This window comes from Suricata suricatta, chromosome 8 (assembly GCF_006229205.1).
Source record: "Suricata suricatta isolate VVHF042 chromosome 8, meerkat_22Aug2017_6uvM2_HiC, whole genome shotgun sequence".
In the NCBI taxonomy this organism is placed as follows: Eukaryota; Metazoa; Chordata; class Mammalia; order Carnivora; family Herpestidae; genus Suricata; species Suricata suricatta.
The window spans coordinates 34,665,758-34,672,647 of NC_043707.1; the positions used below are offsets into that span (position 1 = coordinate 34,665,758).

The 6,890-nt window shown below is 48.1% G+C and overlaps 1 long non-coding RNA gene across 1 annotated transcript in view; it reads left to right on the plus strand.

Annotated features, from left to right (window-relative positions):
- Nucleotides 1-5,570, plus strand: part of LOC115297897 — a 17,031-nt gene extending 11,461 nt beyond the window's left edge. The window contains exon 5 of the long non-coding RNA XR_003911513.1: nt 5,093-5,570. This is a non-coding gene — a long non-coding RNA (uncharacterized LOC115297897). The remainder of the gene's footprint in view (nt 1-5,092) is intronic.
- The last annotated feature ends 1,320 nt before the right edge of the window (nt 5,571-6,890 follow it).

The window sequence follows — 6,890 nt, forward strand, 5'->3', positions numbered from 1 at the left end:
TCATAAATAGCTGAGAAGCCCTAAAATGAATTTGGCTATGTTCTTATTACAAGAAACAAAGAATGGTATTGGATTTTTTAACAGTAATATTTTAACAGCTCCTAAATAGGGGCATGAAAAGGAATCAAGTTTGCACCAGTCCAAGTACCTACAGTAAGAGGATAGAAGCACTCACCACCACCATTTCACACTATTTCATTAATTTTTTTATTTTTTAAACATTTTTATTTATTTTTGAGAGACAGAGAGAGACAGATCATGAGCAGGGGAGGGGCAGAGAGAGAGAGGGAGACCCAGAATCTGAAGCAGGCTCCAGGCTCTGAGCTGTCAGCACAGAGCCCGACGCGGGGCTCGAACCCATGAACTGTGAAATCACGACCTGAGCTGAAGTCGGACGCTCAACCAACTGAGCCACCCAGGCGCCCCTTGAGAGGCTTTGAATGAGTGTTTCTGAATATTGTCATCAGTTGAATTGCTGTTTTGCTGGGGGAAGGGTCTGCCCCTTCCGCCAGCATTATGGAGTTCTGCAACATACCCTGGGAACATGTCCAACTTCTCCAGGGCGACAGCCTCCAATCAGGCCACTGGAGACTTCCCTTTGGTCACTGTCCAGCTCTCCCACCCTCCTGGCTGCCTTCAAGTCCATCAAACACAAGTGACGGTGGCCAGTCTTGTTACAGAAGCGCTGAATGGCCTCTGTCTGCCCTTGTCTGGGTGGTTTTGCTCCTTCCCAGGGGTGTGAGAGAGACAAAGGGCCGCCGACAGAGGTGGAGAGGTCTTGGAAGGGACCAGTTCTCTGAGGGACCCTGCTTCAGATTTTTAAGGTAAAGCTGGGAGCACTCTGTGTGGAGCTTTCTGTCAAAGGAAGAGTTGACCCTAACATTCTGGAACTCAGAGAAGAGCTCTAGACAGAAGGACTAAATCCGAGAGTAAAAAAATGTGACAGTAAGAGAGAAGCCACAACATTGCCTGAAACCCATCAACTGGGCAATGCTGTTTTCGAGATGCTAAGACACCCATACAGTGGAATCCAGTAGCAAAGAATGTGTTCGATCCCAGGACCAGAAAACGTCCGCAGGGTATGTATGTCGTTAAGTTAAAACACCTGGCTCACTTTGTGATTGGTGAGGGGAGCATATCTGGTTTTCTCTGATTGGTCCCAAGTTGGAAGTGGGGACAAAAATGAATGAAGTTGTCCGTTATCGAGTCTGGCATTTGGGGCCAATGGCTACTGGGGAGATTGCCTGGCATCCTGGATGGCTTGACGCAGGTGGTAGGTCAGAGATTGATCCTCATGTGTGGACTGGCCACTGCCCGTTTGTATATTCCATCTCCCACACCCTCAATAAAGTGTAGATTCTCCCTCCAAAATACGGTTAGAAACCAACCATTCCCCTGCCCCACCCCCATCAATGTCCTATTCTAGTACCATCGCCTCTGACCTTGCCGTGAGAAAAGGCTTCCTTCTGGTTTCCACCCTTGCTCCCTTTCAACTTATGGGAAGCATTTGCTCAGAGGAATCCTGAGTCAATGGGGTCATAGACGCCCTCTTCACCCTAATTTCCAATCAAATCCAATTTCCTCACCACAATCTACCAGCACCTGCTCTGTGCAATCTCTGCTTGCCTCTTCCTTCTCACCCAGGACCATCTTCCCTCTACCAGCCCCGCCACACTTCTTCCAATCTCTCTCTTCCCCCTTTCCCACCTTGAAGACTTGCCCTTTGTTTCCAACCTGCACCCACACCTGCCTCCCATCTCTCAGGTCTCCACCTGAACGGAACTCCTTGAGACCAATGCTGACTAGCATCCCTGACTGTCCCGGCAGCCAAGTGGCCCTAATGCCATTATGCCACCTCACAAAATGAACAGTCATCCCTCTGTATCATCTACTACACTGTCGGGAATCCGTTTCCCATGATTAGCTCATAGATGTCTTTTTGCCATGGGTTCCTTTGCACTGGGATCCAAACTACAGCTCTACATTATATTGGTTGATGGGCTTGGAAGTCTCTTTTTTATCAGAAGAGTCTCCCCACTCCCAGTTTTTATGCCAGGCCATTTGTTGAAGGGACAGGATCTGTTGTCCTGCAGATGGCCCCGCATTTTGGATTTGGCCGATTACCTTCCTGTGGTTTCCTCTAACACAAGGATGAGAATTTTCCTCTTATCTTTCGTATTTAGAACTAGAGGGAATACATTTTGGCAAGAAGGTATCATCTGTGGCTTCCAGAGCTGGGGTCAATGGGCCAAAGGTCCGTGCATTCTAAATGTTGACATGTATTGTTGGAAAGGTCACTCTAATTGATACCCCCAGGATGGTGGATGAGCAGGTCCGTTTTCTGCCCCCAGTCACTTCCAGACTGAGCCAGCTCCCAGATTTGTCATTTTTAATGTGTAATACTGTGATAATTCTGCTTCTGGCCACAAGAGGCCAGCAAGGCCCAGACAATAGACCCGAGGGGACCCTCCAAGGCTGGATCCTGGGCTTCAAATCCTCTTGGGAGGCCTGGGATCAGGGGTAATCAGGAGCTGGGTAAGTGGGACAGGGATGGACGAGAGCCTGGGCATGTTAGAGAGGGGCTGAACGTCAGAGCTGGGCATCAGCTTCTAGAAACCTGAGCACTGGGAGCACCTGGGTGGCTCGGGCGGTTAAGCATTGGACTTCGCCTCAGGTCGTGATCTCCTGGTTGGTGGGTTCAGGCCCCGCGTCGGGCTGTTATGTTCACAGCTCAGAGCCTGGAGCCTGCTTTGGATTCTGTCTCCCTTTCTCTCTGCCCCTCCAGCACTCATGCTCTGTCTCTGTCTTTCAAAAATGAATAAACATTAAAAATTTTTTAAAAAAGAAAGAAATTTGAACACTGAACATTTCTGTGACTAATGTTAAAGCTTATAATCATCAATTCTAGCAATAACTGGGCCTGTGCGAACCACGCATGTGTTCTTTATCTCTCCTCCATATACACACACAGCAGGTACAAAGATTTAGCCCTTTTAAAAAATTGTTATGTAGGTCTTTTCAATTCTATTGAAATGTAATATATTTATTATTTGAAAATTTAAAACAATGTTTGTTTATTTTTGAGAGACAGAATGGGAGTGGGGAAGGGGCAGAGAAAGAGAGAGACACAGAATCTGAAGCAGGCTCAGGCTCTGAACTGTCAGCACAGAGCCTGATGTGGGGCTTGAACTCATGAGCTGTGAGATCATGAGCTGAGCTGAGCTGAAGTCAGACACTTTAGCCGACTGAGCCACCCAAGAGCCCCAAAGTATAATTTAAATACAGTAAAATTTCATTCTTCCTGAGTGTACAGTTGTATGAGTTGTTTTTTAAATGTTTATTTATTTATTTTGCCGTGGAGGCATGAGCAGGGGAGGGGCAGAGAAAGAGGGAGAGAGAGAATCCTAAGCAGTTTCCACACTGTCAGCACAGAGCCTGACACGGGGCTAGAACTCACAAACTGTGAGATCATGGCCTGGGCTGAGATCAAGAGTTGGACGCTTAACCGACTGAGCTGGTCCAGCACCCCAGTTGTATGAGCTTTAACAGAATTTTACAGCCATGGAGCTTCCCTCGCAAGCAGGATATAGACGTTTCTTCATCTCCCCCAATTCCTTGTGTCCCTTTGTCGCCGGCTTCCGCTCACCCCTGCCCCCAGCCCCTGGCTGGAACCCACTTAAACCTGTACACAGTGTGAAGAAAAGGAACGAAGACTTGCTTTTGCATATGAATGTCAAATTTCTCCAGCACCATTTGTTGAAGAGACTGTCTTTTTCTCCATTAAATGACCTTGACGTCTTTGCTGAAAGTCAAAGAGCTGTTTTTAGATTTTCTACATTTTCTGCAACGAATCTATGCGTTGGTTCTTTCCCAATGTCCGTAATGTCTTGATTACGGTAGTTTTATAGTCAATATTGAAATCATGTCGTGTGATTCCTCCAACTTTGTTCTTTTGGTGTTGTGACACACACATATATATATATTCTTTAAGCTTATTTACTTATTTCTTTAAAAAAATTTAACGTTTATTCATTAAATTTTTTTTTAACATTTATTTATTTTTGAGAGACAGAGTATGAACAGGGGAGGGGCAGAGATAGAAAGAGGGAGACACAGAATCTGAAGCAGGCTCTAAACTCAGAACTGTCAGCACAGAGCCAGATGTGGGGCTTGAACTCAGAAACTGTGCGATCATGACCTGAGCCGAAGTAGGATGCTTAACCGACCGAGCTGCCCATGTGCCCCCAAAAGACAGAGTTTTAAAATCTACTTACCGCATCACACCAGTTTTCGTGAATATTTTGAAGATGATTTTTCATCTTGGTGCCCCGGGGAAAACACTTAAATGACAAGCCTGCGGACGGTAACCTACCATGGGGGAGTCAGCTCATCCTCTGGGAAAATGTTTGGTATTCCGCTGATTCTTCTGCTGATTTAGGTTATCATTACTGAAATTACCTGCCTGGTTGTTTATTTTGTGCATTTTGGTTTTAAATCAGGGCCCTCCAACTCAGTGGGGGGCCTGGATTTGAATTTGGCTTCATCCATTAAGGGATTCTTTCCAGCCCTAATGATGGATGCCCTCGGGCTTCCTGCGAATGCAGGTGTAACTGGGAGCCTTTCCCCCTCCAGGAGCGGGACAGTCACTCCTGGACGTGCAGGACTGAGGGGAGGGGTCCAGAACTCAGGCCAGATGACCCGTGATCTGGCCCCCATACACCTTCTGCAGCCAGCTTCCTGCTCTCATCTCTGCTGCTTTGGAAGCTTAGGGTTTGGACTCCTGGCTAAGTTGGGAGCGGAGCAGATGAGCAGACGAATGAAGGGCTCGTTTGGAGGAGGCGAGAGGTTGGGACAAGAGTCTGGGGGACCCAGGAAGAGCCTGGACAGTTCAGAGCAGTGAGGTTCCCAGGCAGAGGAGATGCCGGCCTTGCCCACGCCACACTCCTTTCCTGCAGCTGTGCCCAGTGACTGGTGGATGGGACTCCCCTCTGCACCTGCTGAAGCCCCTCCCTCCCTCCTCCCTCCTTGCCCCTGCTGTCCACCCCAAGAATAGTCCCCTAATCGATCTCCTTGTGCTTAATCTCTTTTCCAGCCTGCTTCCCAAGAACTCCAGCTGGCTCGTTCCTGTTTCCTTCCTGGGAAGATATGAGGCTGGCCCGGGGGCAGCAAAGCTGCAAAGGAGCTTCCCTGACTGAGCCCTGACCAGGCCAAGTTGTCCCCGAGGCCCAGGACCTGGCACACCATATAGGCTGAATGGATGGTTGGAGTCCCAGCTCTGAGCGATGACAGGGGACCCTGGCTGGACAGTCTCCAGCAGCTATACATACCTTGTTCAACCAAAAACTGTAGGCCCCCCCCCATGCAGTCATGTAGGTCGAGAGCCCCACGTCGCACACCTGGACTTAATACCTAACCCAACTGCAGTTTCATTCCCTCAACTGCACCCCTCCCCCAGCAGAGTAACCTTGAACCCATCAACTGGGAATTTCCTGGTCAGCACTGGAAATAATAGACATTTTCCATTCCCCTTAGGAGGCCAAACTTGTCTGAAATAATGCATTCTTTGCTAATAATGTCCTTTTTTCCATTCTCGCTCTGCCTGTAGAAACCTTTCCCGCAGCCCAGTGGAGCTCCCCCCACCCCCCCACCCCCGCCTCAGCTTACTGGATAGGATGCTGCCTGTTCCATAGATTGATTAGTGAAACCAATCATATCTTTAAATTTTACTAAGTTGGAGTTTTGTTATTTAACACCATACCTCAAATATCATCTGGAATCTATATTATAAAATCTGAGATATATACACATGTATAAACTATACACAAGTACACATATACACGTGGATATATACATGTGCATATACACATACACATATACCTATAGAGAGATCATACCTAAGTTACGAATGCAGGTACCATTTGAAGGTACAGGGAGTGGCCAAGAGCACAAAGAACCTGGAAGGCGCCTTGAAAAGAGTGACGTTTGCAGGTTGGTAGCTTGGGCTGGAGGATGGCTTCGATGTGGATATCCGAGCGTTCATCATGTTCACATTTGAGATAGTTGCCCATCCCTCCTGACGCAAGGGGCTGATGGAGGATTTCAAAATCGTTCCTGCCTGTCTGCAGAGTACACTTTCGTATTGACCCCTATGGTCTTTTTCCTTTTTTAAAGTTTTATTTTATTTTTTATATTAAAAATCCGAAGCAGGCTCCAGGCTCTGAGCGTCAGCACAGAGCCTGACGCGGGCTGGAACCCACAAACTCTAAGATCATGACCTGAGCTGAAGTCGGATGCTTAACTGATTGAGCCGCCCAGGCGCCCCCTGACAGTGCCCAATAAAAGTTCAAGCCCCAGTAACTTGACTCTCCCTAAGTACCCAAGGCAAGTACAAATTCTGCCTAATGTCCTTCCTAACGCCCCTCATGGAGACCCCTCCGGCTCCCCACAGTGGGCCCTCCCCCTAACCGAAGCCAGTTGAGAAATCTCACTGCAGGCACTGGTCTGGGCAGTCTTTGGCGGGTGGATATCTACAAGATGATCCCATGGGGCCGGGGTGCTGGTTTGAAGGTGGCATAAAAGAAAGGAGAAGCCATTTCCCCCAAAACTCTTGCAAAATAGAACTTTGAACTGGGTCTGGAAGAACAAATAGAGATCTGTGTAGTCACGGAGCACGAGAAAGCCAGGCATATTTGGGGAGTTTGGATTTACTTATTGCACGTGAGTGGTGGGTGAGGCTGTTTTTTTATCCTGACTCCGTCCTGAAGGCAGTGGGAGCCACCGAAGAGTTTTAGGGAGAGGGGCTTCATCAGACTTGAGTTTCAGAAAGTTGCGCAGGTACGGAAGGTTCGTGGCCTGGCCAGGCAGAGACAATGGGGACTTTGCTGCCAGAC